Source organism: Cupressus sempervirens, chromosome 3 (genome assembly GCF_028749045.1).
Source record: "Cupressus sempervirens isolate cs-2001-9-10 chromosome 3, ASM2874904v1, whole genome shotgun sequence".
Taxonomy (NCBI): Eukaryota; Viridiplantae; Streptophyta; class Pinopsida; order Cupressales; family Cupressaceae; genus Cupressus; species Cupressus sempervirens.
In genome coordinates, this window is record NC_143120.1 from 638,819,360 (window position 1) to 638,833,327 (window position 13,968).

The following is a 13,968-nucleotide window of genomic DNA, read 5'->3' on the forward strand; positions in this document are numbered from 1 at the left end:
TCAAAAATTTTGGTAGAAAAATGGATGCAAATGTACTAGTGACAAATTCATTATGCAATGCTAAAAGAAAAATGATCATGGTTTGAACAGCAACCTTGGTCCAAGCTAAAGGCAATGATAATTGTTGTAGAGCTCCCTTACTCATCCTACAAAACCCTAACTGTCACTAAACTTAGAGAGTGGGTGAACACCCCACTAGTTTTCCCAAGACTCCCTAAAAATGCCTTTCCTACTAACTCTTTTTTTAGCAAAAACACCAAACCAAGTTCCTCTTACAAACTTGTCTCCCTGTAAGTTTTCTATATTTGACTTAGTGAAAACATGGGAGAGAACACATGTGACAAGTCCATTTTTGAAATGGTGGAAGAATGCATGGGTAAAGGGCCCCCTTAGGTTGTCTAGTCATTATCATGGTCAAAATTAGGTCCCTAACATGTTATACTATCACATGGGTAGCTCATTTTCACATAAAAGACACTTTGGGACCACCTAATGAGTCCTCAAAACCCTAGTCAAGTCCAAATTCGAATTTTCTTTGATTGTGACCCATCCTACCCCTTGTCAAGTGGGTTTACTTACTCATTAACAAGGTATTTTTTTTTACGATAAAATGCCACCATGACCAAAAAACCCTACATGACATGTCATTGTACACGAAATCCACAAGTGTCAAGTGACACATAAAAGCACATTCCACATCATCATGACATGTCCCTAATGCATCTTTATGTTTTAAAAATTTCACAAACAAGAAAGCTCACATTTACAAAATAAAATGTATCACAATGAGGCTTTTGAATCTTCCAAAGATTTGCCTTGGTTAAACTGTGGTCACATAGGTTTGGAACTTGTTTCCCCAAAATAAATTTCATGGTTTTACTTTCTGCATATTAAACTTGAGCATTGGTAGTCCAAGGAGGTCATATAAAATACATATATCATAAATGCATATAATTTCAAATGTTATGTAATCCATATTAACATAATTCAATTAAATTGAATTTCCTAATCATTTCAAATAAATGATTAAAAATGTTAAAATATCAAAATCTACATATCATAAATCATCATAATCAAATTAACATTTTGCATCACATCATAGTCTAATTCTATCCTATCATAAATTTGCATCCATATGTGTTCGATCATTCCATTCCCAAAATCAAATTCTTAGTACATATCATAGATGCAAAACACTACTGTAAGGTTAAAATTAATAGATAGAACAAGCCACTGTCCATCTAAGTCTTGAATAATGTCAAAATATCCAAATCCTGAATATCAAGATGCAAGTAACATATCTCCACTTAAACATTAAAATTTCACATTACAAGCTTGTACCTAGACAGGACATGTTAAGAACATATTTATTTGTTTGGACACTCTTATGAACTTGACACACATATCTTGTAAGAGAAATTTCCCTAACCTAAATATCATATAGAGTGGCACTAAGAAAAAAGTGAACATGATTCCAACTATCATATAAGGGGTATTTCTCCACTAGTAAAGTACAATCTACAAATAATGCACATCTCCACTAGTAAAGTAGAATCTACAAATAACACACATTAAGTACAAATTCATTGGCTTTCTTAAGTGTAAGATTATGTTAAAACAAAAATAATATATCATTTAGATTTATAATACATTGGGAAATGTGTTTCAATATTAAATCCATAGAAAAGATAACATGTTTCCATTTTGAAATCATGTCAAACCCATTGATTTTTAATACAAATAAGGTGACAATCCTTATAAGGATCATACACCATGAAAAATCTTAGGTCTAAAGGGCTAAAGAAATTCACAAATTCAAAGCTATATTATTTTAAATTTTAGGCAAGATAAGAAAAGGTGTTTAAGAGTTTCCAAATGCAAAGAAAGTTCATTTTTAATAAATGTACTTGTAAATCAAGTTATGATTATAAATAAATTTAAAATTGCTTTATTTGAATATAGGAATTGGTATTATTAAATTTTTAAGTTAGAATAAATAATTATCTTTGGATTTATATTTGTGGTAATACTTTTAAAGATAATTATTTTATGTTAATTTCTTCAGTATTTGAACCATCTTTCAATTTTTTACTATCAAGTGATGTAAAGATAACACTGAATATGTGTGTCAACTAGATCCAAATAATATTTATCAACATATGTAATTATGATTAAATTGTTCAATTTTATAGTAAGATGATGTTTTGCGCGCACGTGTGTGTGTGTGTGTGTGTGTGTGTGTATGTGTGTGTGTGTGTGTGTGTGTGTGTGTGTGTGTGTGTGTGTGAGAGAGAGAGAGAGAGAGAGAGAGAGAGAAGAAGAAGAAGAAGAAATAAAGGGAATGTGTAGATAGAGAGAGGCAAAGTGGAAGGGTGTGGGGTGAAATAATTGAAAAGAGGAGAGAGGAGACGGGAGAGATGAACAGATAGAATGATAAAGATATATGAGGTGATAGAGGGACAATAGATAAGTAGAAATATATGTTGGTAAGTACATAGATGGAGAGGGCAGATCAAAGAGAAATAGAGAAAATGGAGCATTCTTTATCAAGGTCATAGACAATGATGACGATCATTGTTCAATGAGTCTACAAATTTCATTGTAGATTTTTTTTTTTATGCAAAGTAATATTTATGGTAGAAAGCACAACATCTAATTAAAATAGTGCACATTCAACCATTGCAAAATAAAAAAATATTAAAACCTTGTGTTGTTCTACTCAGCAAGAAGATATAGCATGAATTTGTAGAGTAGATGAACCATTTGTCCATAATGGAGATCTATGAGTTCTTGGGCAAGGTGACTCAAAATAAATAATCACTATGTAATTTAAAGCAATAAAAAGAAAAAATAAGAATGTGTCCTCATTGTTTCATGAAATAAAATACCTAGAAAATATTTTTACATATTCTTTTGCATAATTACAAGTAAATAAATGTGATTCATAATAAATAATCTAATCGAATAAAATTGTATATGTGATGTTTAAGAAAAATTCTAGATGGAAAAATAACAAGATAAAATTTAATAATTAAGCTCATTAGGTGAATGAGTTAAAGAAAATAAGAATTTTGTAAATTAAAATAACTTAATATAATAGTATCATACCCTTTTAATTTTATGTCTAATATAAATGGATATGTTGGTATTCAATTAGTAACAAAGAGGTAGAGAAATTAATAAAGAGAGGTGGAGGAATAAGTCTAACTAGGAGGTATGGAGTCGAAGTACAGAGATAAAATTATAAAGATCTATAAGGTGATAGATGGATAGTAGATCAATAGAGAGATATAAGATGTGAAAGGTAAAGTGAGGGATAAGATAAGATGCATATAGGAATAGAGAAATGAATGGCTATGTGTGTGAGTAAAAAAGATTTGACATTGGCATAAATGTGACATAATGTGCAATTGATTGTTGTCTTATTCATAAGTAGAAGGCAAAAATCATTCATTCAAAGTTTATCCCCATGGAAGAAAGATTTTCCTCTACTACTATCAAGTGTTTAGTGTCAAAATTTCTATGAAAATAATAAAAACAACTATGCTATGTATTTTTTTAATATTCCATTTCATATTAAATGCTAATTCCCTTATTTTTCAAAATCATTACTACTATTTGACTAGTACTTTTACACAAAGAACAAAATGAAATCATTTAATATACATAAAACTATTGACTTGACACTTGCACCCTCCAAAGATATAAGTACTAGTTAGACAAAATTTACAAACATTAATAGAAAAAAAGTCCCAGATCATCCATTTGATATTTCTTTCCTCTTAGCAGAAGAAAAGTAAAATTTTGTGATTTTGTCTACCCAGCCCCATCGTTCGGGATGGGTGGATGTTTTTTTCCCTCTCCATGGCATGCCATGTTGAGTACAGAGTCTGTGCCGGCTGGGGCATTGTGGCCGTGGAAAAATGTAAAGTTAGGATTTTGTTTTTAAATTATTTTTTCTTTATGTTTTGTAATTTGTAAGTTAGTTTATGAATATTATATTAATAGATTTTTGTAAAGGTTAGTTTAAGTAAGTTAAATTTATTTATTAATGTTAATAGTCATAAATTTTTGAATTCCAACTAAGATTCATTTGGTCATAGATGATTTAGATTAAATATTATTCAAAATATTTTAAATATTTTAAAAAACATTTTAAGGATTTTGATATTTTTATTTATGTAAACATGTCTTCATAAACATCATCTTCCTAAACATTTATATAAATACATAGAACTACTATTAAGATATTTTTATATGTTAATAAAAATATATACTTAAATTTATTGTATAAATCATTCTTCCAAACATATATCTTTACATTTCTATTTATTTCTAAATGTTTTCTTATTAAAAAAATTTAAAATATTTTTAACATAATGCTCTTATAAGTGTGATATTGCTATCATGATTTAAGTTTTATTTTAATAAGCAATTTAATCACTTGTTATAATATATTTATTAAAATATTAAAATTTGAAACTTCAAACTTCACAAAGTAAACACTTTAATGAAAAAATTAAAATATTTTTAATCTTTTATAATTTTATTAATTTTAGAAATATTAATTAGTGAATCAAAATAATACTTTATATATATATATATTAAAAATACAATTGAAATTATCTATAACTGTAAATCTAGATTAATTTTTATTATAATATACTAAACAAAATATTATTTATATTAACTAAATATATTCCAATTAATTATAATTGAATGTGGTTAAAAATACATTTTTTTATAAGTTGAGTTAAAATATAAATATAATATTGTTATATACTATTTAATTTCATATTTAATTTAAAATATTAATAACTCTATTAATCTCTAACTATTAATAAATCTAACTATGACTATAAATCTAACTTAATTTACAATATTGAACTTGAACCGAAATTGAATAAAACATAAAAACGGATGTCATGAATAAAAATGAATATCTCAATCTAATCACACATAAATTAAATTAAATAAATTTTAAAATTATATTACAATTTAATCAACATATAAATTCAAACTTCAATTTATGTTAAAAATATTATTAAAGTTACTTTTTTAAATGAATAATTTTAAATTAATCACATATATTAAAAATAATTAATATTCACATTCACATTATTTTCACTTAGAAATTTTAAATATAATAATTTACAATTAATTTAACTTTAATAAAATATAATATAAATATCAAAATTCTTAAAACATTTTAAAAAATAATTAAAATATTTGAAACAATATTTATTTTAAATCATTTATGACCTAACGAATTTTAAATGAATCTTAGTTGGAATTCAAAAATTTATGATTATTAACATTAATTTAACTTAAAATGCAAAATTTCTCCCTTAAGACAAAGGACCCACTTTTCAATATCGCCTAGTAAACCCTATAATAATCAATTTACAAACATCCAAATCTTGAAATCAACTATGAATCAATCCTTCCCATTAAGTTATGCTTTGTTCAACACCCAACTATCCCTTTTGACACAAGCTATGGTTAACCAGCTGAATGTTATTCACTCTAACTAGTTGGTCATAGCAGGTATTGAAAGAATGGTTTTGCATTGGACCAAGTTGACATACAACACCTAGAAGAAAACTTGTTCATGGACAAACCCTATGCGAAATTCCAATCCGATATCTACACTGACCAAAGTTCAAAAAACATGGGGAAACCCTATGCAAAATGCTAATCCAATATCTATACTCACCAAAGTTTAGAAAATGTGGGCAAACATATTTGGTGTGCACTCACCAAAGTTCAGAAAATGTGGGCAAAAATATTTGGCATTTCTAGTCTTTGCATCGACTTTATCCAAATTTGGTTAGTCAAAAATTTGTTATGACCCACTTTGGGTAATTTGATGTTGGTCAAAATTTTGACGAAAAGGGGAAACAAAAAATTTTGCAACCAATGCAGGAATGAAAACAAAAAATAAAGAGGATTCATAGAATCAGTCAAAAATTTTGGTAGAAAAATGGATGCAAATGTACTAGTGATAGATTCATTATGCAATGCTAAAAGAAAAATGATCATGGTTTGAACAGCAACCTTGGTCCAAGCTAAAGGCAATGATAATTGTTGTAGAGCTCCCTTACTCATCCTACAAAACCCTAACTGTCACTAAACTTAGAGAATGGGTGAACACCCCACTAGTTTTCCTAAGACTCCCTAAAAAGGCCTTTCCTACTAACTCTTTTTTTAGCAAAAACACCAAACCACTTCCTCTTACAAACTTGTCTCCGTGTAAGTTTCCTATATTTGACTTAGTGAAAACATGGGAGAGAACACATGTGACAAGTCCATTTTTGGAATGGTGGAAGAATGCATGGGTAAAGGGCCCCCTTAGGTTGTCTAGTCACTATCATGGTCAAAATTAGGTCCCTAACATGTTATACTATTACATGGGTAGCTCATTTTCACATAAAAGACACTTTGGGACCACCTAATGAGTCCTCAAAACCCTAATCAAGTCCAAATTCGAATTTTTTTTGATTGTGACCCATCCTACCCCTTTTCAAGTGGGTTTACTTACTCATTAACAAAGTAATTGTTTTTACAGTAAAATGCCACGATGACCAAAAACCCTACATGACATGTCATTGTACACAAAATCCACAAGTGTCAAGTGACACATAAAAGCACATTCCACATCATCATGACATGTCCCTAATGCATCTTTATGATTTAAAAATTTCACACACAAGAAAGCTCACATTTACAAAATAAAATGTATCACAATGAGGTTTTTGAATCTTTCAAAGATTTTCCTTGTATAAATTGTGTTCACATAGGTTTGGAACTTGTTTCCCCAAAATAAATTTCATGGTTTCACTTTCTGCATATTAAACTTGAGCATTAGTAGTCCAAGGAGGTCATATAAAATACATATATCATAAATGCATATAATTTCAAATGTTATGTAATCCATATTAACATAATTCAATTAAATTGAATTTCCTAATCATTTCAAATAAATGATTAAAAATGTTAAAATATCAAAATCTACATATCATAAATCATCATAATCAAATTAACATTTTGCATCACATCATAGTCTAATTCTATCCTATCATAAATTTGCATCCATATGTGTTCGATCATTCCATTCCCAAAATCAAATTCTTAGTACATATCATAGATGCAAAACACTATTGTAAGGTCAAAATTAATAGATAGAACAAGCCACTGTCCATCTAAGTCTTGAATAATGTCAAAATATCCAAATCTTGAATATCAAGATGCAAGTAACATATCTCCACTTAAACATTAAAATTTCACATTACAAGCTTGTACCTAGACAGGACATGTTAAGAACATATTTATTTGTTTGGACACTCTTATGAACTTGACACACATATCTTGTAAGAGAAATTTCCCTAACCTAAATATCATATAGAGTGGCACTAAGAACAAAGTGAACATGATTCCAACTATCATATAAGGGGTATTTCTCCACTAGTAAAGTACAATCTACAAATAATGCACATCTCCACTAGTAAAGTAGAATCTACAAATAACACACATTAAGTACAAATTCATTGGCTTTCTTAAGTGTAAGATTATGTTAACACAAAAATAATATATCATTTAGAGTTATAATACATTGGGAAATGTGTTTCAATATTAAATCCATAGAAAAGATAACATGTTTCCATTTTGAAATCATGTCAAACCCATTCATTTTTAATACAAATAAGGTGAAAATCCTTATAAGGATCACACACCATGCAAAATCTTAGGTCTAAAGGGCTAAAGAAATCCACAAATTCAAAGCTATATTATTTTAAATTTTAGGCAAGATAAGAAAAGGTGTTTAAGAGTTTCCAAATGCAAAGAAAGTTCATTTTTAATAAATGTACTTGTAAATCAAGTTATGATTATAAATAAATTTAAAATTGCTTTATTTGAATATAGGAATTGGTATTATTAAATTTTTAAGTTAGAATAAATAATTATCTTTGGATTTATATTTGTGGTAATACTTTTAAAGATAATTATTTTATGCTAATTTCTTCAGTATTTGAACCATCTTTCAATTTTTTACTATCAAGTGATGTAAAGATAACACTGAATATGTGTGCCAACTAGATCCAAGTAATATTAATCAACATATATAATTATGATTAAATTGTTCAATTTTATAGTAAGATGATGTTGTGCATGCACGTGTGTGTGTGTGTGTGTGTGTGTGTGTGTGTGTGTGTGTGTGTGTGTGTGTGTGTGTGTGTGTGTGTGTGTGTGTGTGTGTGTGTGTGTGTGAGAGAGAGAGAGAGAGAGAGAGAGAGAGAGAGAGAGAGAGAGAGAGAGAGAGAGAGAGAGAGGAGAAGAAGAAATAAAGGGACTGTGTAGACAGAGAGAGGCAAAGTGGAAGGGTGTGGGGTGAAAATAATTGAAAAGAGGAGAGAGGAGATGGGAGAGATGAAGAGATAGAATGATAAAGATATATGAGGTGATAGAGGGAAAATAGATAAGTAGAAATATATGTTGGTAAGTACATAGATGGAGAGGGTGGATCAAAGAGAAATAGAGAAAATTGAGCATTCTTTATCAAGGTCATAGACAATGATGACGATCATTGTTCAATGAGTCTACAAATTTCATTGTAGATATATTTTTTTATGCAAAGTAATATTTATGGTAGAAAGCACAACATCTAATTAAAATAGTGCACATTCAACCATTGCAAAATAAAAAAATATTAAAACCTTGTGTTGTTCTACTCAGCAAGAAGATATAGCATGAATTTGTAGAGTAGATGAACCATTTGTCCATAATGGAGATCTATGAGTTCTTGGGCAAGGTGACTCAAAATAAATAATCACTATGTAATTTAAAGCAATAAAAAGAAAAAATAAGAATGTGTCCTCATTGTTTCATGAAATAAAATACCTAGAAAATATTTTTACATATTCTTTTGCATAATTACAAGTAAATAAATGTGATTCATAATAAATAATCTAATCGAATAAAATTGTATCTGTGATGTTTAAGAAAAATTCTAGATGGAAAAATAACAAGATAAACTTTAATAATTAAGCTCATTAGGTGAATGCGTTAAAGAAAATAAGAATTTTGTAAATTAAAATAACTTAATATAATAGTATCATACCCTTTTAATTTTATGTCTAATATAAATGGATATGTTGGTATTCAATTAGTAACAAAGAGGTAGAGAAATTAATAAAGAGAGGTGGAGGAATAAGTCTAACTAGGAGGTATGGAGTCGAAGTAAAGAGATAAAATTATAAAGATCTATAAGGTGATAGATGGATAGTAGATCAATAGAGAGATATAAGATGTGAAAGGTAAAGTGAGGGATAAGATAAGATGCATATAGGAATAGAGAAATGAATGGCTATGTGTGTGAGTAAAAAAGATTTGACATTGGCATAAATGTGACATAATGTGCAATTGATTGTTGTCTTATTCATAAGTAGAAGGCAAAAATCATTCATTCAAAGTTTATCCCCATGGAAGAAAGAGTTTCCTCTACTACTATCAAGTGTTTAGTGTCAAAATTTTTATGAAAATAATAAAAACAACTATACTATGTATTTTTTTAATATTCCATTTCATATTAAATGCTAATTCCCTTATTTTTCAAAATCATTACTACTATTTGACTAGTACTTTTACATAAAGAACAAAATGAAATCATTTAATATACATAAAACTATTGACTTGACACTTGCACCCTCCAAAGATATAAGTACTAGTTAGACAAAATTTACAAACATTAATAGAAAAAAAGTCCCAGATCATCCATTTGATATTTCATTCCTCTTAGCAGAAGAAAAGTAAAATTTTGTGATGTTCTCTACCCAGCCCCATCGTTCGGGATGGGTTGATGTTGTTTTCCCTCTCCATGGCATGCCATGTTGAGTATGGAGTCTGTGCCGGCTGGGGCATTGTGGCCGTGGAAAAATGTAAAGGTAGGATTTTGTTTTTAAATTATTTTTTGTTTATGTTTTGTAATTTGTAAGTTAGTTTATGAATATTATATTTATAGATTTTTGTAAAGGTTAGTTTAAGTAAGTTAAATTTATTTATTAATGTTAATAGTCATAAATTTTTGAATTCCAACTAAGATTCGTTTGGTCATAGATGATTTAGATTAAATATTATTCTAAATATTTTAAATATTTTTAAAAACATTTTAAGGATTTTGATATTTTTATTTATGTAAACATGTCTTCATAAACATCATCTTCCTAAACATTTATATAAATACATAGAACTACTATTAAGTTATTTTTATATGTTAATAAAAATATATACTTAAATTTATTTTATAAATCATTCTTCCAAACATATATCTTTACATTTCTATTTATTTCTAAATGTTTTCTTATTAAAAAAATTTAAAATATTTTTAACATAATGCTCTTATAAGTGTGATATTGCTATCATGATTTAAGTTTTATTTTAATAAGCATTTTAATCACTTGTTATAATATATTTATTAAAATATTAAAATTTGAAACTTCAAACTTCACAAAGTAAACACTTTAATGAAAAAATTAAAATATTTTTAATCTTTTATAATTTTATTAATTTTAGAAATATTGATTAGTGAATCGAAATAATACTTTATATATATATATATATATTTTAAAAATACAATTGAAATTATCTATAACTATAAATCTAGATTAATTTTTATTATAATATACTAAACAAAATATTATTTATATTAACTAAATATATTCCAATTAATTATAATTGAATGTGGTTAAAAATACATTTTTTTATAAGTTGAGTTAAAATATAAATATAATATTGTTATATACTATTTAATTTCATATTTAATTTAAAATATTAATAGCTCTATTAATCTCTAACTATTAATAAATCTAACTATGACTATAAATCTAACTTAATTTACAATATTGAACTTGAACCAAAATTGAATAAAACATAAAAATGGATGTCATGAATAAAAATGAATATCTCAATCTAATCACACATAAATTAAATTAAATAAATTTTAAAATTATATTACAATTTAATCAACATATAAATTCAAACTTCAATTTATGTTAAAAATATTATTAAAGTTACTTTTTTAAATGAATAATTTTAAATTAATCACATATATTAAAAATAATTAATATTCACATTCACATTATTTTCACTTAGAAATTTTAAATATAATAATTTACAATTAATTTAACTTTAATAAAATATAATATAAATATCAAAATTCCTAAAACATTTTAAAAAATAATTAAAATATTTGAAATAATATTTATTTTAAATCATTTATGACCTAACGAATTTTAAACAAATCTTAGTTGGAATTCAAAAATTTATGATTATTAACATTAATTTAACTTAAACTTACTTAAACTAACCTTTACAAAAATCTATAAATATAATAATATACATAAACGAACTTACAAATCAGAAACATAAAATTAAAGTAATTAAAAAACAAAACCCTACCTTTACATTCTTCCACGCATGCCCCAGTCGGCATGGATTTCGTAGTCAACATGGCACAACATGGAGAGGGAAATCGACGTCCACCCATCCCGAACGATGGGGCTGGCTAGATGACGCGATGACAACCAAAACTCGAGTATACGAGGAAAATGAAATGTTGTCAGAAACGCCATTGACAATATCTTGCAGGTCTTTTGCGTCAAGTTAAATTTGTGTTGAGTGTTACAACATATCTACTTAAGGTTAGGATGTATTAATAAGCTCCCTTATGATAAAACTTATAAAAACTAAGGATTGACATTAAATGTAAGGTAAATACATACATATTTGAACCATTCTATTACATATGACAAGATAAAAACAAAAATCACTTGATTTAACATATCACTTTCAAGATTTTCAACAATATTTATGGGGATTATGGTTGTGATTTTGGCAGTATTAAGGTTGGGAAAACCCCTTTCGAGTGCAATATTTTGAAAACTTCCAAAATTCTAGCTTCTTCTATAGCTAAGCATATATAGACAATGTAAGATTCAGTAGGCGAAAACATGTATAAACAATGTAAAAAAGCCCCAAATAACTTCTATGGAACTCCAAAGATCCTTGTAAGAAACACATTTCCCATAATTACTCCAATTACTCCCCTCCCTTGTTTTCTTTGAATACTTACACGTTCCTCTAAAAAGGTAAGATCCATTAGTTGGGCACCTTAACTTAAAGGTTCTCAAAATCCTATATTAAAAAATTCAAGTAACTTCGAGTTTTTTCAGTAGCTTTCTTTGCAAGTCCATGCTTTTTATAAAGCTATACAGAAAGAATAAAAAGAGCAAGACCCATACTTTTGCACAAATTCATGTTTTATACATGTGTTGATGTGGTATCACATGATTTGTTACTTTCTAGATCTAAGGAATGCATTTAATCCAATTATGGTTACTCATGCAGTAACAACTTTAATTTCACAAGAATTAATGAAATATTGGACAATAAGTCAGCAAGTGCTATAATAACTATTAGAAAATGCTCAACTCAATTTTTTGAACCATAATAAGTACTCTATCCATTTGTCTTTTAGTTTTTGTTAATCCATTTATGTTTGGCCCCAATTCTAATTAGTTGATTGTGCAAACAAATATTGTGATTTCTAAGTGAGATGAGCTCCCTAATTATTTCCAATTTTAAACAAAATGAATTTACTTGAAGTTTTGTTGCTACTCTTATTGTGTTTCTTGTTTAGTCACTATATTTTAACAATAGAACAATTATATTCTTTGTATTTAACATAAGATAAGAATTCCACCACCATCATAGTTCTTATTAATACAATGATTTAAATTTCAAAATATAAAAAAAAATCTATTATAAATAATTATTTACATAATATACTATTTAACTCATTCCTAATTATATCTCAATTATTCAAACTAATTCTCATAAATCTCTTACGAAATTTTCTAAATAAAAAAATTAATCAATTTCTAGTTGAACTACTTCTAAGAATTCATATAAGCTTAATTAGCTATAAGCCATCCCTACCACCTAACCCTCCATGACCAGCCCTTTAAATACTTTGTATATTTCCTTATCCCAATTAAAATTTTCCTATTTACTTATATTGACTAACTAATTTCAAATCTTAATTAAACCTCCATTAAATTGCTAGGATGGCAACATATTCAAAAGTAATAAGTGTATTTAATGAATCAAAAGTATACCATCTCATTCGTATATATATTTATTTCGGCAAATCTTCCTACCAGGGAAACAACAATCTTGTTTCTATTTCAAGATGCCATCTTGCTAACTTTTACCACCTAACTTCCATTTAAATTTTGATTTTTGCTGTGCGAATTTGGTAACAACTAATCAGTGACTCTCTCATAATTGGAAACAATAGAATTACTTCACTATAAATTTGGTAGGGTTTTTACATTGAAATTGTTACCTTCCAAAACGATCTCCTTCAGAATTAATCAATTTTGTTTTTTTTTCTGTGCAAGCCCTCGTTTTTCCATCGACTTGAATAATTCTGTAAGCCTGCCAATCCAGGCCTCTCGGAAGCTCCTGACAGAGAGAATGAATAAGTTGGAGGTCAGCATGAGAAGCTCAACGAACCCCATACTCCCTTCTCTCGAAAATAACCAGACCAGAGAAGAAGAGATGAGGAGATTACTGAACGGAAGAATAGTAGAAATGCAGCGGCAGGAGAATCTCGTTCCCGTTCGTGTTGAAAGTCAGCAAATGAGTGGTCGGTCACGTAAAGAAATCGACCATCCAAAGGACAACCCACATCCATTTAAGAGAGTGAAGCTGACAATGGATGATGACGACAACATGGAAGTTGATCTTCATGATGACATGGAAATTGATCTTGTTGATGACAACATGGAAGTCGATCTTGATGACGACAACATGGAAGTCGATCTTGTTGACGACAACATGGAAGTTGATCCTGTTGATGACAACATGGAAGTTGATCTTGTTGTCCCACTGACGCCTCCCATTGAAAAT

At 27.9% G+C, this 13,968-nt stretch overlaps 1 pseudogene; it reads right to left on the bottom strand.

The window, feature by feature from the left end:
• The window catches only part of LOC149568299 (peptidyl-prolyl cis-trans isomerase FKBP42-like), a 28,767-nt pseudogene extending 17,225 nt beyond the window's left edge, over positions 1–11,542 (bottom strand).
• Between the last annotated feature and the right edge of the window lie 2,426 nt (positions 11,543–13,968).